Genomic DNA, 19,327 nt, shown 5'->3' on the forward strand with positions numbered 1-19,327 from the left:
TGGAGGGATGGAAGGAAGGATGATGAAGGAATGGACGTACTGAGTCCACAGATGTTTTTGTAAAATAAATATAAAAAATAATTGAATATAAAATATAATATTGAATTAAATATAAAAAATAATAAAATATTGAATTAAATATAAAAATAATAAAATTTGTAAATATATATATATATATATATATATATATAGTCTGTTTTCTTCTACCAATTAAAATGTATGAACGTTCAGGCAAATATGTCAGTTTTTCTTTGTGAAATATGGGCTGAGAGAAATACGACATGTTTCATTCATTCAAAGTTGCGAATTTAAAGGGGTAGTTCACCCAAAAATGAAGAGGGGGGGGGGGGGTACTGTAGTCAGTGGGGGGCGGGATCTACTCATTACCAACATTCCTCCAAATCTCTTCTTTTGTGTTCAGCAGAACAAAGAAATTCATCCAGGTTTGTAACAAACTTGAGGAGTGAGTAAATTATTGATTTTCCTGGGAAATTACCGCAAAGTTTCAGTAATAAAAAACAAGTTGTTTTTTTTTTCCTCCATTATAAATGACTTGTTTCAGAGCCACCAAACCAACATTTGAGATGCTGCGATGTGATTGGTCCACTGGTTAGTCCAGTTATCCAATCACAGCCTCCGCTGAGGCAAAGTCCCATGAGGTTTATGCCGCGGATTTGTTTCCATCTTAGTTTATGCGGGTTTTCTTATCCATGTTTTTAAAAATATATCTTGTCTTTTCTATACGTTTTTTTTTTTTGGTGAGATATCCCAAAACGCATTAATAAATAAATAGATAGTTGCTCTTTGAGATATCAAAGGCTTCTGTAAAGTACTCATTTTGCGTAAAGTAGGTCCATTTGCTTACGCCAACGAATACGTGAAATATGGACTGATGTAATTTTCATTGAATTATAAATAAATAAATAGTAGCTTTCTCCTTGAGCGAACAGTAGTTGAGTGGTTTAATGAGCAGTTACGTCACTCCTGTAATAGGAGAGGCGGTTGTGGAGATGAGCTCGGATCAATCCGCCGGAGCGATGGACGGACCCTGGCAGCCCTGCGTAAATAACACAATGACCATTCATGCAGCAACGACACGCATTTCCATACAGAAGCAATGACAGGTACTTATCCCACTTTGCTGCGGGAGAACTAGGAGCAAATCAAAAGACAAATCTGGAAACTGAGCACTAGATTCAGACCCGCGAACTCATAAACACACGCGGCGAGAGACTTCCACACACACTTTATATGAATAGAGATACTAAACAAACGCATTTTACTTGATATGTGCATAAAGGGGTGTGGCTTTGAATTACTCTTCTGTCAAGCCTAGATTTATGCAAATGCAGCACACACACACACATCGGACCCACTGTAAACCACACCACTCGGCATGTCAATTACTGTGCAAAAATACAAATCCATCTGTCATGAAATATTAAAATGACGAAAACACCTCGTGTATCACACACACATATCAATCACTGATTCATAAAACACACATCAAGACTGAAAGGACTAAATGCACATGTTCAGTCGGAATATCGGACGCGATACACAATAAAACACACAATTCTGAACATAATATAATATGCACAATTAAGTAATTATAACATGTATTATTTCCCCCACGCACAGCATCAGTTTCGCACCGTGCATTTGATCTCTAAACTCTGGCAGATTTCTTACTTCGGAGATGATGATCTAAAGCCCCGGACACGGTCTCCATGTGCTCGTGCGATCGCTCAGATGAGGTGTTGTCCACTAGTTTTCAGCAGGTGGGCATCGCTGAACTGAATCTCCTGAAAGATCGCGTCAGACGCACACACGAACATCTCAAATATGCTGTGCTCAACACGTTTCTGTGCTCGATATCGGATCTGCGAGGCTGGCACGCGCACGGTGGCATCAATTCTCAGTTTACACAGGCGAGGCTTCGGGCTCTGGAGGGGTGGATGACTGTCCCGCGGGCAAATAAACCCACAGAAACGCGCTGGAAAGTCTTAAAACGCACCAAAACTGACTTTATTCTCAATGCGCAAAACGCGTCTGGAGCGCGAACTGCGCACTGGGGCACCACCTTCTCCACGCGCTTCAAAATATCCGCACACTTCAGTGGAAGTGGATACAAACAGGCGTTTCATTTCCAATCATTTCTGAAATTCACATAAAGTGTCTGCTGTCACATTTCAACTGCTCTTACCTTGTTTTAACGAGCGCGTTCCTGCGGTCTCCCTGATTCTGCACGCGCAAAACCCCCTTACATCTTCATCAGCATCGCGCCAAGGAATAAATAATGATAATAATCCAAGGAGAGGGCAGATCCAAGGAGATAGAGAGAGCTCCGGGTGTGGACGGCGGCGAATAACGCGTTAAATCCCCCGGATAGCGCAGCGTCTCGCTCGGCGCGTCTGATTTCAAGCTCCGCTCCGGAGAAACCACAGCTGTGCGCGCTGAGGAGAGCTGGGGGGTGACGTCATGGACACGCCCACCCCCCCCGTCTCTCTCTTTCCCTCATTCTCTGACTCCGCCCCTCCCTAACAGGACGCTTGTTCTGACTCCGCCCCTTTCAGTAACGCGCGGACTCCAGCCACGCCCCTATAGACTTCTGAAGAAACGTCCGTTTCACCTCAAATTCTCATGACAATTACATTTTTTCCCCCTCAATTAGGAATCTTATTAAATATGTAATATAGCCTAGAATATATATTTCATAATAGAATATATTAAAGCATTAGCATAAATGAAGGGTTTTAGAGTTAATACGACATGATCTTTACGATTTAAATAATATAAATATAATTATTTACCATTTATATAATTCATGAATTTAATAACAATTTCCCAAAAAAAGTGTTGTCAAAAATTTGTTAATATATTTTATGTGTGTATATATAAAAAACTTCGATTTGAAAGCAAAATAATAAGCAACAAAATAATTTAATTATACGATTTTCACAGCATTGTAAAATTAATAGTAGTAATAAAAACAGAAACATAAAGTAAAAATGCTACAGTAAAACTATTAACTGGTTAAAATAATTTTTGTAAAACAGCACAGTACATTTAATTTTGCATAAAATATGTATGTTTATGATTTATACTATATGATTTAAACAATATGACTTATTTTAATACATTTTAATAATAATTGGCAAAATAATGACTTTTTTCCCAAAATTACAGAAATGCGAATTACATTTTTTTGATTAAAGTAATAAGTAACTTTCCTATGAATAAACAGAATTCTGAAGTAAAAGTGCTACAGTACAAAATTATTGTAAATTATAAATTATATTTAAGCACATGTAATTTTATATAAAATACAGTAAAAAGTGTATATTATAATTTACAAATTTTCTTTTGATTTTAGGATGAAATATAGGTGCGTTCACGTAATTACGAGATTCCAACTTGTAAAAAGTCCTTAGAACTCGCAATTACAACAAGTAAAGTGGGAATTTTCCGAGAGATCCCACTTGTACCACCTGACCATGTTGTTGCCACAGAAACACACAATTGATGTGTTGTCCTCATCTCCTAATTACGCTAATTGTGACATGTGACAAAGTATTAGTAAATGTTGAAATTAACATTCACAAAGATAAATAAATGCTGTATAAGTGCAGTTCATTAGTAGTTAATGCTAACTAATGAACCTTATTGTAATGTGTTGCCAATTTTTTATTATTAATTTAATATTTTTTATAATAATTGGCAAAAATAATTGCGTACTTACTCCATGATATTACTGAAATGAGAATTAGTGTTTTTTTAAGTAAAAACAAACAAATAATAATAATAAAACAATGAAGTAAAAATGATACAGTAAGACTATTAAAAAATAAATATTGTAAAATTAATAATATTTAAGTACATTACATGTCATTTTAGATAAAATACTGTAAACATTGTGTATATTTATCATGTATCAGTTTTAGGATGAAAAAGGTGCGTTCACGTAATTACGAGATTCCGACTTGTAAAAAGCATTGTAAAAAAAAAAATTACAACTTGTAAACTGGGAATTTTCCGAGAGCTGCCATGATGCGAATGTTCTGAAACATTCTGAATAACCCGTTTACATGCGTGAGCAGAGAGACTTACTCCTGTAGGCTATACATGGAAATTTGTAATCAATTGGCAATATCCCGATGTAAACGGTGACGCACGGTTATCATCTGGACGTACGGGCAACCTTAAGACACATTTCTGATTCTTCTTCCTGTATCCAAAGACAAAAACAGCAGCAGCAGCAGCAGCAGCAGGCGGATAATGAACTCACACACTCACTCAAACACACTCTCCCTCTCTCTCTCTCTCTCTCTCTCTCACTCACTCTTTCACTCACTCAGTCAGTCACTCGCTCACTCGCTCAATCACTCACTCACTCGCTCACTCACTCACTCACTCACTCACTCACTCACTCACTCAATCGCTCACTCGCTCACTCACTCAATCACTCACTCACTCAGTCTCACTCACTCGCTCAATCGCTCACTCACTCAATCACTCACTCAGTCTCACTTACTCACTCGCTCACTCAATCACTCGCTCACTCACTCACTCACTCACTCACACACTCACTCAATCGCTCACTCGCTCACTCACTCAATCACTCACTCACTCAGTCTCACTCACTCGCTCACACACTCGCTCAATCGCTCACTTGCTCACTCGCTCACTCACTCAATCACTCACTCAGTCTCACTTAATCACTCGCTCACTCACTCACTCACTCACTCTCTCAGTCAGTCACTCACTCTCTCTCTCTCTCTCTCACTCACTCACTCAGTCAGTCAGTCAGTCAGTCAGTCACTCACTCACTCAGTCAGTCAGTCACTCGCTCACTCACTCACTCACTCACTCACACTCACTCGCTCACACACTCACTCAATCGCTCACTCACTCAATCACTCACTCAGTCTCACTTACTCACTCGCTCACTCAATCACTCGCTCACTCACTCACTCTCACTCACTCACTCACTCGCTCACTCAATCACTCACTCACTCAGTCTCACTCACTCACTCACTCGCTCACTCAATCACTCGCTCACTCACTCACTCAGTCTCACTCACTCACTCACTCACTCACTCAGTCTCACTCACTCACTCACTCGCTCACTCAATCACTCGCTCACTCACTCGCTCACTCAATCACTCACTTAGTCTCACTCACTCACTCGCTCGCTCACTCACTCACTCGCTCACTCACTCACTCACTCACTCACTCACTCTCTAAGTCTCACTCACTTGCTCACTCAATCACTCGCTCGCTCACTCACTCACTCGCTCACTCACTCTCTCAGTCTCACTCACTCGCTCACTCAATCACTCAATCACTCGCTCACTCGCTCACTCACTCCCTCACTCGCTCACTCACTCACTCAGTCAGTCACTCACTCACTCGCTCGCTCACTCACTCACTCACTCACTCAGTCAGTCTCACTCACTCGCTCACTCACTCACTCACTCACTCACTCGCTCACTCACTCACTCACTCTCTCAGTCTCACTCACTCAATCACTCAATCACTCGCTCACTCGCTCACTCACTCCCTCACTCACTCACTCAGTCAGTCAGTCACTCACTCACTCGCTCGCTCACTCACTCACTCACTCACTCAGTCAGTCTCACTCACTCGCTCACTCACTCACTCACTCACTCACTCGCTCACTCACTCACTCCCTCGCCAGATTTACTACAGATTTACAGATTCACAGGTGTGTAAAGAGCTGGAGCTGTAGAGAGACGTGATCAGTCGTGTCACCAAAGTTTTCACAGTGACCTCTCGACATCCAACGACTTCATGAATGCATATTCTTAGCCTCCTCTGTGCGATACGTACCTATGTCACGCGTGTGGGTTGCCACGCTTGGCGTGAGAGCCAAACTTAGCCTGAGCGGAGGCCAGTCGGCACCAGAACGCCTTGGCAACCAGAAACATCTTCCTGCGCTCCAATCCTCCACAGCAGTCGCAAGAAACAACAAAAAAACCCTTCTCCTGCCATTTTGCCAACTGTTACACAACACGCTCTTCCGTTTCAGGCCGATTTCATGATTCATTTACACTTTTGAAAGAAATACCCTGAAGGCTTCTCCTTACAACTCAATCTCTCGTCCTTTCTTTGCACTGATCTGTCAGAAAGTGGGTTCAGTCTGCAGGATCTTCACTCTGATTTAACGATAAGTGGAAAAAAACCAGTGTTAAATAAACATTGATTGGTTAGCTAACACGAGCGATCGCTAACATAGCAGGTTTACGGGCTCATGGACAGAATGAGCTGTCTGTATCTTCTCTGCATTGCTGAGCGCATGGCATTCTGGGATATCTATGGCAACTGTCTAACGGATGGCACGAGTAGGCGAGGGTGCTAAACTCTGACAGAAAACGGAGGCACTTCCTTCTGTCGGCGGATGGCTTGCAATCTTATGCACAACGGCAAAAAAAAAAAAACACCCAACACCATTCCCACAGCCACACTAACACTATAAATACCTCAACCACCATGAATAATCAGCTCCATGTCCTCCGAAGCAGCACAGACGAACGATAAAACACACTTTGTAAGCTTGCTTGCTACATAAGCTATTATCGTGTTTGCTAATGCTAGCTCACAAAATAGTAACTGAAACAAGACCGAAACTCATACGTTTAAAACCCTTGTCGCAAAAAAATATGTTGTAAATTAAGTGCTAAATGTAAGTTGTAAGTACTCATTGTGCGTTATTAGCATGTTTGCTAATGTTAACCTGTGATTAGAAACAGGAACAAACCCAGAACTCAAATTATGACATGTTGTGCAGCGAGTCATGCTCTAAATTAGATACCCAGACAGCAAACTGACATTGAATCAACGTGGAAACGACGTCTCTCATGACATCGAAACAACGTTGATTTTGCTCATCGAATTAACGTTGAACCAACGTCAGACGCGGCATTCTTCAAAGCTAAATGAAAATCGGAAATTGGTTTGCTTTCATAACGTTGAACCAACGTCAGACGCGGCATTCTTCGAAGCTAAGTGAAATCGAAAATTGGTTTGCTTTCATAATGTTGAAACAACGCGTTGATTTCAAGTTGATTTTCCGTTAGTTTTGAAAGAATGACGCGTCTGATGTTGGTTCAACGTTAATGCGATGAGCAAAACAATGTCAGATCAACGTTGTTTCGATGTCATATTTCCACGTTGATTCAATTTCAGTTTGCTATCTGGGTATTTACATAAAATTTGATGTACGTAATGTATGTTATATAGGCTAGCTATAGTTTTAATGTATTTGCTAATGCTAATTTGGGGACATTTGAAAATGACAGCTAAAAGCGGCTAAAATTAGTTTTAAGTTTGCAACAGTTAGAATGTTTGCTAATGTTAACTTTAAAAACACCCTAAATGGATTCAATTTCATGACTTGTTGCAACAAACATTAACTACTTTTTAAGTGAGCGAACTTACACAACTCTTCACCGGCGGACGACAAAACATGAAAACGACAAACGAGGCTATCAAGTATCCACAACACCTTAGCATGCTTAGCAACATGCTAAAAATCATGCTAGGGATGTGATTCCCATATAACACGGCTGGTTCACTACTATACTGTTTCAAGAAACCGTACTGTCACAAACTGTTCGTTCAACCGCGTTGGTTAATGACGTCATTTGGAGTATCTGTTTAAGATTGAATTAACGCTAGATGTTTTGCTATAAATTACAGACATGCATCTGAGGACTGTTTATCATTTTTCTATCATTTGTACGTGTTCTACATAAACACACAGGTTGCACTGAATGGCAGCTTGCTTATTTTTCTCAAGATCAAGATTTATCTATTTGTCTACGTCATGCAAACAGGTCGAGATCTGTCGCACACACCCACACACACACCTCTGCGATGCTGTTTGCGATGGTTAAGGGAAACACACTCGACGCAACTTGCGACCATAGTTGGCTATGGATGCTTTCGGGATGTTCTCGCATCGCCGCCAGTGAGTTTGCACTTGCATTTATTTCTTATCTGCATAATTCATCATTCGTTTTTGCCCATGCCGGTTTTTAAAACTATGCTGACTTGATTTAATTGGGCCGAAACACACAAAAATCCGCCTGTCACCTCCGCGACGACAGCCTCTCCAGGGACCGGCTGTTATGTGAAGTCTTGACACGTCTTTCAACATCAGTTTCCACTTCATCTTTCACATATCTCTTTATAAGAGATGTACGCCCACCCCAAGGGTAGTGTGCTGAATATAGCAGCCGATGACGAACTTCTTAATGAGAGTTTCGGTTGCTATGAAACAACAGTTGGTTAATTGTTAATTCAGGCCTGGCACGATGACGGAGATGTGAGTCGACGCTAATACGGCTATAGCTTGTGTCATGTCACATGTGTTGATGTATTATATGTACTAGTACATGTTGTAGTACATAATTTTATAGATCAGGAAGCCAGCAAACGTACACTACCAGTAAAAAGTTTTGGATTTGTAAGACTTTTAAAAGAAGTCTCTTCTGCTCACCAAAGCTGCATTTCTTTGATTAAAAATATGAAAAACAGAACAAAAGTGTCACATGATCCTTCAGAAATCACTCTAATATGATGATTTGATGCTCAAGAAACATTTATGATTATTATAAATATATATTTTCAGGATTATTAGATGAATATAAAATTCAAAATAACAGCATTTATCTGAAACGGAAAGTTTCACAGTAACAGTAAGATTTTTTTGTAATCAGTTATTTTTTTGGAGGAAAAATAAATAAATACTGTAATTTATCGTGGATTACTTAAATTGATCAAAAGTTACAGATTTGATCATCAGATCATCATATTAGAGTGATTTCTGAAGGATCATGCGACACTGAAGACTGGAGTAATGATGCTGCTGAAAATCAGCTTTGGTCGCAGGTATAAATTACACCCTATTTAAATAGAAAACATTATTTTAAATTGTAATAATATTTCACAATTTTACAGTTTTGATTTTGTTGTATTCTTAATCAACTAAATGGTCACACATAACCAGGCGAGCTGTACTGGCCTCCGTCTGTGCTGAACCCAGGCTGATTTACTACACCGCTGCCATGTTGGGTCCAATTGAAAGTGTCAGAGGAGGCCGTCGCTGAATCCTAATGACGGCCGAGAAACACCCAGCTGTTCCTGGAGACCACCGGCGGCTCGATACACACATCCAGTGCAGCAGTCCAGCCCTCCGGGGCAGTGTGGGATACGGACAAGCTTTTCATTCAAGGCATCGTAAACTAATAATCAAGTTTGTAAATAAAACTTGATACAGTAAATGATTTGAAAATAAATTGTTAACCACAGTAAAAGTATGCAAGTAACTAAGAAAAGGAAGTAAAGATGGAAGGATTGAAGGAAAGATGGAAGGAAGGAAAGGAAATAAAGAAGAAATGAAGAAAGAAAGGAAAGAAGTAAATAAAGAAGAAAGAAAGGAAAGGAAGGAAATTAAGGAAGAAAGGAAGGAATGAAGAAAGAATGTAAGGAAGGAATGAAGGAAGGAAGAAGGAAAGAAAGGAAGAAAAGATGAAAGAAAAAAGTAAGGAAGGAAAGATGAAAGGAAGGAAGAAAGAAAGGAAGGAAGGAAGAAAAAATGAAAAAAAAGGAAGGAAGGAAAGATGGAAGAAAGGAAGGAAGAAAAGGAAGAAAACGAAAGAAGGAAAGAAGAAAAGATGAAAAAAGGAAGGAAGGAAAGATGGAAGAAAGAACGAAAGAAAGGAAGAAAACGAAAGAAGGAAAGAAGAAAAGATGAAAAAAGGAAGAAAGGAAAGATGGAAGAAAAGGAAGGAAAGATGGAAGAAAGAAAGAAAGGAAGGAATAAAAGGAAGGAAGAAAGAACGAAAGAAAGGAAGAAAACGAAAGAAGGAAAGAAGAAAAGATGGAAGAAAAGGAAGGAAAGATGGAAGAAAGAAAGGAAGAAAGAAAGGAAGGAAGAAAAGGAAGGAAAGATGGAAGAAAGAAAGGAAGGAAGAAAGGAAGAAAGAAAGAAAGGAAGGAAGGGAAAGAAGGAAGAAAGAAAGGAAGAAAAGGAGGGAAGGAAGAAAGAAAGGAAGGAAGGAAGGAAGGAAGGAAAGATGGAAGAAAGGAAAGAAGGAAGAAAGGAAGGAAAGATGGAAGAAAGAAAGGAAGGAAGGAAGGAAGAAAGGAAGAAAAGGAAAGAAGGAAGAAAGAAAGGAAGAAAAGGAGGGAAGGAAGAAAGAAAGGAAGAAAGGAAGGAAGGAAAGAAAGATGGAAGAAAGAAAGGAAGAAAGAAAGAAAGAAAAGGAGGGAAGGAAGAAAGAAAGGAAGGAAGGAAGGAAGGAAGGAAAGAAAGATGGAAGAAAGAAAGGAAGGAAGAAAGAAAGAAAGAAAGGAAGAAAAGGAGGGAAGGAAGGAAAGATGGAAGAAAGGAAGAAAAGGAAAGAAGGAAGAAAGAAAGGAAGGAAGAAAGAAAGGAAAGGCAGGCAGATGGAAAATGTAAAGTTGCGATTTTCTACTATTTTCAGGCGCTGCGTCATATCATTACGCCGTCTGCACTCATGCTACGGCAGTGAAGTTTCCTGATTATTACGCAGGAATGAGAGTATAGTTCCTGGTCATATCAGCCTAGAAAATCACAACTTTACATTTTCCCTCAGTCTTAGTGCACGATCGATGTAACAACAGAAGAGTCAAGTTTTAAATAGGAAAAAATTTCGAAACACTTTGGTCATTTTTTGGGGGAGAAATGCTAATGCTCTTGTGCACTTCAATGATGTATGCTAAGCTACGCTAAAAGTGGTGCCGCCAGAACCGGAGATCGGCTGAATGGATTCAAAAACGGTAAAACTTAACAGTTTAACTCTGGGGGAGTTGGAAAATGAGCGTATTTCCAAATTATTTTTTATTAGACATTATTTTGAGTGTGTATTTGACTACTTAAGCGCAACAAGCAGCGAAAACAAACTCAATTTAGTGCTGAGAGGCGGCTTTATGTGCTCAAAATCTATGGGAATAAGTCAAATTGTGTGCAATCCCACGTCGAAATTCAGGCAATTTTCATCCGGAACAAATGAAATGAGTGAGTGAGAAGAGGCGGGTTTGTATGGAGGCGTTTCCGATATTTCACTACTGATACGTATCGGAAAATCTATATATCATGGCATTTGGCAGGTGTTGATGTCAAACCCTGAATACAGAAATGAAACGTTTGGGGTTTTTCACGTTTAATGTTCCAGCAGGTGAAAAGGAGCAAAACAGCTCAGCTCTCCTCAACAACACACGACCTGAGGCTTCATTCAAACACACACACAATAATATAAACACAGTGACTCAATCCTCCAATAGCATTGATTCTCCGTATCGCATTTTAACGCGATACGTCAGGCCGGTAGAGTCTTCTCTGTAATTATGCAGGCATAGTTGGACGTATTTGGGGAATCAAAGAGTCCATTTTATAGCTCACTAGCTTTGGATGAATTCATAAGCGTTCGGCGAGACTCCCGCGCTGTCCACTCCCTTCAGACTTCAACAGAATCTATATAAATTCATGAGCTCCTTTATCCTCTCTGTGTCTCAGACCAGCAGGGTTGGGACGCTGTTATTTCGTCCCCCCTGTATGGTAAACGTACTTCACGTGGAATAAAAGATGCCTTTTCATAAAGTCCATTAGGCGGACCACCGCTGAGCAAAGCCTGTTATGATCCGGTGAGAGATTATGAGCCCCAAACCTTGGTGAAATGGTTTACTGTGTTCACTGTTATTAGCGCTGTTTGCTACGGCTAGCATCGCCATTGATATCACTCATAAAAATGATCTGCAGACTTGCAAGTTTCTCCTGGCGAACAGCAAAATGCTGGGATTTGAGTCATATGTGCATATTATAATCTTAACAACTGCATAGTGACAACATTAGAAACCACATCATGCTAAAAACACACAGAACACCTTAGCAATTGCTTAAACCACCTTAGCAACCACGAAGCAATGGGTTAAAACCACCCAGAACACTGTAGCAACCTCATAATATGCTAAACAATCACCAAGATCACCTCAGCAACCACGTAGCAATGGGTTAAAACTGCACAAAACACCTTAGCAACCACATAGCAACGTTGTAAAACTACCTAGAAATGCTTAGCAAACACATAATGTGTTAAAACCACTCAGACCAACTTGGCAACCACGTGGAAATTGGATGAAACCACCCAAAACATCTTAACAACCAGTTATGATTACCCAGAACACCATAGCAACCACATAATGTGACAATTAACCTTTTTAGCCCTTATCAATTGGTTAAAACCAGCTTTAAAACGACAGGTTAAAACTACTCAGAACACGGTATCAACCACATGACATGCTTTAATCCACACAAAAAACACCTTAGCAACCACATAGCAATGTGTTAGAACCCCCCAGAACACCTTAGCAACCATATAGCAAGCGGTAAAACTACCCAGGACACCTTACTAACCACACAATGTGTTTAAAAAAACAATCATAACACCTTAGCAATGGGTTAAAACCACCTAATGTGATACAAACCACGACTACATAGCTATGGGTTAAAGCCACACAAAACACCTTAGCAACTACATAGCAATGAGTTAAAACCACCTCAAAAACCTTAGCAACAAACATAATGTGCTAAAGACCACACAGAACACATTAGCAATGGGTCAAAACCACCCAGGACATCTAAGCAACCACATAACAACAGGTTAATCTACCCAGAACACCTTAACAACCACATAATGTGCTAAAAAAACAACCAGACTACATTAGCAACGGGTTAAAACCACCCAGAACACCTTAGCAACCACATAGCAACAGGTTAAAACTACCCAGAACACCTCATCAAACAAAAACATGAGTTAAAATAACACCCAGAACACCTTAGCAACCATATAGCAATGTGTTAAACCACCTATAACATTTTAACAACCACATAATGTGCTAAAAAAACAACCAGACTACATTAGCAATGGGTTAAAACCACCCAGAACACCTTAGCAACCACATAGCAACAGGTTAAAACTACCCAGAACACCTCAACAAACAAAAACATGAGCTAAAACAACACCCAGAACACATTAGCAACCACATAGCAACAGGTTAAAACTACCCAGAACACCTCAACAAACAAAAACATGAGCTAAAACAACACCCAGAACACCTTAGCAACCACATAGCAACAGGTTAAAACTACCCAGAACACCTCAACAAACAAAAACATGTGCTAAAAAAACACCCAGAACACATTAGCAACCACATAGCAACAGGTTAAAACTACCCAGAACACCTCAACAAATAAAAACATGAGCTAAAAAAACACCCAGAACACCTTAGCAACCACATAGCAACAGGTTAAAACTACCCAGAACACCTCAACAAACAAAAACATGAGCAAAAACAACACCCAGAACACCTTAGCAACCATTTAGCAACAGGTTAAAACTACCCAGAACACCCCAACAAACAAAAACATGAGCTAAAACAACACCCAGAACACATTAGCAACCACATAGCAACAGGTTAAAACTACCCAGAACACCTCAACAAACAAAAACATGAGCAAAAAAAACCCACACAGAACACCTTAGCAACCACATAGCAACAGGTTAAAACTACCCAGAACACCTCAACAAACAAAAACATGAGCTAAAAAAAACACCCAGAACACCTTAGCAACCACATAGCAACAGGTTAAAACTACCCAGAACACCTCAACAAACAAAAACATGAGCTAAAACAACACCCAGAACACCTTAGCAACCACATAGCAACAGGTTAAAACTACCCAGAACACCTCAACAAACAAAAACATGAGCTAAAATAACACCCAGAACACCTTAGCAACCACATAGCAACAGGTTAACACTACCCAGAACACCTCAACAAACAAAAACATGAGCTAAAACAACACCCAGAACACCTTAGCAACCACATAGCAACAGGTTAAAACTACCCAGAAAACCTCAACAAACAAAAACATGAGCTAAAACAACACCCAGAACACCTTAGCAACCACATAGCAACAGGTTAAAATTACCCAGAAAACCTCAACAAACAAAAACATGAGCTAAAAAAACACCCAGAACACCTTAGCAACCACATAGCAACATGTTAAAACTACCCAGAACACCTCAACAAACAAAAACATGAGCTAAAAAAAACACCCAGAACACCTTAGCAACCATTTAGCAACATGTTAAAACTACCCAGAAAACCTCAACAAACAAAAACATGAGCTAAAACAACACCCAGAACACCTTAGCAACCACATAGCAACAGGTTAAAATTACCCAGAAAACCTCAACAAACAAAAACATGAGCTAAAAAAACACCCAGAACACCTTAGCAACCACATAGCAACATGTTAAAACTACCCAGAACACCTCAACAAACAAAAACATGAGCTAAAACAACACCCAGAACACCTTAGCAACCATATAGCAATGTGTTAAACAACCTATAGCATTTTAACAACCACATAACGTGCTAAAAAACAACCAGACTACATTAGCAATGGGTTAAAACCACCCAGAACACCTTAGCAACCACATAGCAACAGGTTAAAACTACCAAGAACACCTCAACACACAAAAATACCCTAGCAACCATATAGCATTGGTTGCAAAACACAGTAGCAGCGTGTTTCCTTTCTTTATTATGATGATTTCCAACAAAAAATTCAGAAATGTAAGCTACAAAATAGCAATTAGGTCTGGACAAAAAAAAAAAGTCTCCTATCATGGACCCCTATTCAAATGAAAAGAAAGTCAATCTGAGTTCTGCCAAAACAGATTTTACTAATCATTTTTATAGCCACCAAAACAAAATGAGCAACACCAACGCCATAGAATTGGGGAAAGTTTTGCATGGGGGAAGCACACTAAAAATAGTTTCAATCTGTGATTTCTAATGGTTTCACAGCGTTCTCCAGAAATGACAGCAAAAGCAGCGAGGAGTTGTTTCACGAGCTGACGGCTTTCCTCCGAGGACCGTCAGTGCACCGCATGCAAGTACACGTCCTAAACAAACAACATTAAGGCCTTGGTGAAGAAGAAAAACGTACACTGAGAAGATGTTTCTAGAAAAAACTCTCCGTCTGCCTTTCAGGCTCGAGTGACTTTGAATAAAAGCTTGTCTGAGCTACACAATGTTTAATTAAGGTTGCAACAGGATCCTGCCGCTGTCGATTTCTTATAAAAATCACTGTTTTGTTACTGTGCCGAAGGGACTTTACTGCAGACGAGACTCCGGCAAACTTAAAGAAGCTGAGGATAGCGGCTCACGAATCTGCTGCTTCACCCACTCGACATCAGCAGTGATGTCATGAAAATACACACGATATTACCGCAGGTTAGCGTTCGTCATCCTGTACGCTGCAGATCTGACAAGTTTTATCACAAAGTCATTTTAATAAAAATCAATAAAAAACATTTAAAAATCATTTGAATTATTTATTACACACACACTCACACACACACACACACACACACACATATATATATATATATATATATATATATATATATATATATATATATATATATATATATATATAATTTTAAAGGGTTAGTTCACCCAAAAATGAAAATTCTGTCAGTATTTACTCACCCTCATGTTGTTCCAACCCCGTAAGACCTTCGTTCATCTTCGGAACACAAATTAAGATATTTCAGATATTAAGATCGCTCCTGCATACAGTCCATAGGCTTCTTGAGGGAATGACTCTTGCTGTCCCCGAAAAGTCATTAAAGACTTCGTTAAAATAGTCCAAGTGACTACAGTGGCTCAATCTTAACTTTATCAAACGACGAGAACACTTTTTGTGCGCAAAAAAACAACAAAAATAACGACTTTATTTCAACTATTCACTTCCTTCTCCATGAGCCTGTAGTCAGTTAACGTAGTGTGATTGCGTAGAGCTACGTCACGCGTGGGCTTACTATTGGCCGACGCTGGTCATGTGTGTGCAGTGGCGGTTCTACTCTGAATTACACCCAGGGCGAGACCCCCTTCGAGCGCCCCCCCCCCCCATAAAAAAAAAACAACAACAACAACAACCCAACAATAAAATCACATACCGTTCATTTGAAAAACACAGTTAATAGAATACAGTTATTTTGCTAGATCAATCTAACTTTAAAGAGAGGAACTGATATAGGCTACTGTAAAAACACAAAGTTGATCATTATGTAAATTATTTTCATTTCATGAATATAGTGACCAACATGATCACATACACAAAAAGCCTAATACACAATCAATTCACCAAGTTAATAACATTAAAGATTTGTTTTAAAGGAGTGTCTTTTATCTTACCTACTAAACTTAAAAAAAGGTTAACACAAAAAGAGATTTTATAAAAATATATACCTCATATTTCAGCATTCAATCATCTCTATAAAAAGAATGAGTCAATAAAGATACATTCCTGACATTTATAATGCACAGTAGCTTATCTTTTATTATTAATAGTAAAATTCGGACCGATTCGCCCATGGCTGTCGTTGCTATACAACCATGCACTGGGCTCTCCTCAATGAAAAACAAGTTTTAGTAGCTAATGTATTTCCACCACAGAAAAACGCTTGCTGAAGCTCTGCTAAAAGATTTTTTTATGGAGAAGAGAAAAAACACCCAAGTGTTTGGGTGCACGAGCACTCCCATACTGAAAAGTTTATGAGCGCGCCTCCCGCGAGCGCGTAATGAGCGCGCTTCCCGTGCGCCTAATCGCCTATTTGAAATAACGACCTCGAGCGCGCAAAAGACGCGATACGCGAACTAATCAAGAGACCCCCTTGACATCGCTTCTGTGCACGGCACCTTCTCAGCAATTAGGGGCGCCATTGCCAATAATTGAATCGAAATGGTAAAAAAATAGAAAACCTTCGAGGCACAGAGGATTTTTTTAACTGCTCGTGCCGCCCCCCATGTGACATGAAGAAATGCCGCCCCGGGCGACTGCCCGGTTCGCCCGTGCCTAGAACCGCTACTGTGTGTGTGATGCGTGTGACGTACAATAACAGAAGCTTTCGCTATTAAACTAGTAACCTGACTCGCGCAGAGGGAGAAATAAACGAATAGTTGAAATAAAGTCGTTATTTTTGTTGTTTTTTTTGCGCACAAAAGTGTTCTCGTCGTTTGATAAACTTAAGATTGAGCCACTGTAGTCACTTGGACTATTTTAACGATGTCTTTAATGACTTTTCGAGGACAGCAAGAGTCATTCCCTCAAGAAGCCTATGGACTAGTATGCAGGAGCGATCTTAATATCTTAAATATCTTAATTTGTGTTGTGAAGATGAACGAAGGTCTTACGGGGTTGGAACAACATGAGGGAGAGTAAATACTGACAGAATTTTCATTTTTGGGTGAACTAACCCTTTAATAAATGATTATAATAATTTTCAACTGTCTAAAAAATAATTTTTACTCAGAAAATATGAAATTTGACATTCAACACAAAAATATTGACACCACTCACGGTTAAAAGATTTTAACATTTTTATAATATTGAAAAAAACGCATCACTATTATTAAACAATAAAAACATACGCAAAACTACCTATTATTAAATATAACATTAAATTATTTCAGGGTTTTTTTTTAACGTTTTTTCCCCCCTTTGTTTTGATCTCAATTCACTACAAATTAGTTTTTTATATATATTCAGAACATTTAAAACACAAAAAAACATTCAACCGTCTGGGGACAATTCAATCCTTCCTTTATCATTGTAACAAACGTTAAACGTTGTCCGCCAAACAGATGTTGCTAATAATGTTTCTCTTGTCACGTTACTTCCCCCCTAATCATCCCCAGCTGCAATAAGGCATCATTAGTTATTACAAACAGACATGAACTTAACGAGACCAGCGTCGAGTGCAAATCTGAATCTGTGGCCTCTGGGGGAAAATCCCGCCACCGTGTCTCTCGGTGTGACTCTTCCACAAACACCTGTCAGCCAGCGGGAACGCCGAAGCTAGCCTGCCTTTCGGTCATTATTTCATTCCTCATGCTGTGCTTACATTTCCGTCTCGCCTCGGGTCATTGGGGCTTTCTTGTGCTCGGGAAAAGGTGCGACATGACGAATGAATGAAAGAGCATTAGGTGTTATTAAAACGTTACAGCTGCGGGTGCGCGCTAACGCTAACGCTATTCTTTAACTTCAGCTGGATGTGAGTTATGAGGGAGAAACTGAGGTGTTTTTGAAGCCCGGTCGATCTGTCAGGACTGAATGCCCACGGGCACGGAGACCTGTCAGCCAAATGACTAAATAACTTTGGCAAAGTTAGCATCAACAACATTATGTTCACTCGCCGCCTTGTCATTAGCATTTGTGAGTGATAGGCTAGCTGCAAACACAGACTCATCTAACTTCAGTTAACACACACAAACAAGCAGGTATAATTTCATAAAAAGGGCGAATTATTATATTTTTGAGACACTTACCGCTAGTCAGTTCGCTCGGCGGTCATCTTGGAAATGGCCGCCATTTTCTGTGCAAAACAGTTCGCTAAGATTGTTTCATATTTCAAATCAGACAACAACAACGTAATTTGTACATTTTGGTTCTCCATCTGAATATGTGCTGAAAACACGTTTGAATGCTAATGGCGAATTTAAACATGCATCAAACAAGACTTAAGTTAGCTTAAACTCTATCCAGGTACATTTTCAGTGCAATTTCACTGCTTGCTAACAGGCTAACGTTGTATTGCAACAGGATAGCATGTGCCTTTCACAATTGAAACGGATTTTGCCATTCAAATGGTGGAACGTCCAATCTGTGCACTGAAAAGTCCAGCTTCCGGCTACCAAAGTTGCTAGCCAATTAGCCGATAGCATGCAGTGCTATAGTATGAAAACCTGCGGAATATTTGACTTTAAAAAGGAATATTTTGCTTTTGATTGAAATTCTAGAAAAACAGTTTTGTAGATGAGTTTAGTGAAGGAGAAATCTGAGCTACTGCAGCATGAATACATTACGCTAGCTATGTCTCGCCTCGCCATTGATCGCTAAAACATCATTAGCCTCAGTTTTTGACGGTTGACCTCTAGAGTTTGTCAGTAATTTCCTGAGGTGCACCATCTTTATGAAAAATATTGATGTTTTGATAAATGCGTTTAAATAAAACTTTTTTTTTTAACAAAGCAAGCTATTTTTGACTGTATTTTTTGAATGTGGAAACCTTGACAGCTGATGTTATGATGTTTGTGGCAGACACCGAAACAGACGCTTAATGCCTTTTATTATTCCACACGCACATTAAAAGCGTGTCTCCGGGGCAATCTTTAGTCATGTCCTGGCACAGTCAAATGATAA

The 19,327-nt window shown here is 39.5% G+C and overlaps 1 protein-coding gene across 25 annotated transcripts in view; it reads right to left on the reverse strand.

Moving 5' to 3' along the window:
- Positions 1-19,327, reverse strand: part of ptprsa (protein tyrosine phosphatase receptor type Sa) — a 363,573-nt gene that overhangs the window by 239,195 nt on the left and 105,051 nt on the right. For 11 of the 25 annotated variants that reach the window (XM_089133639.1, XM_039682178.2, XM_039682174.2 and 8 more), the window contains exon 1: positions 2,207-2,446. The exons of 12 other annotated variants lie outside the window; for them this stretch is intronic. The gene's annotated coding sequence lies outside the window, so the exon portion shown is untranslated. Of the gene's footprint in view, positions 1-1,692; positions 1,712-2,206; positions 2,447-19,327 lie in introns of those variants that run through there. 2 more of the 25 variants (XM_039682186.2, XM_089133607.1) reach the window with 2 other exon arrangements.

Source organism: Pimephales promelas, chromosome 2, assembly GCF_988280905.1.
Source record: "Pimephales promelas chromosome 2, fPimPro1.hap1.1, whole genome shotgun sequence".
Lineage (NCBI taxonomy): Eukaryota > Metazoa > Chordata > Actinopteri > Cypriniformes > Leuciscidae > Pimephales > Pimephales promelas.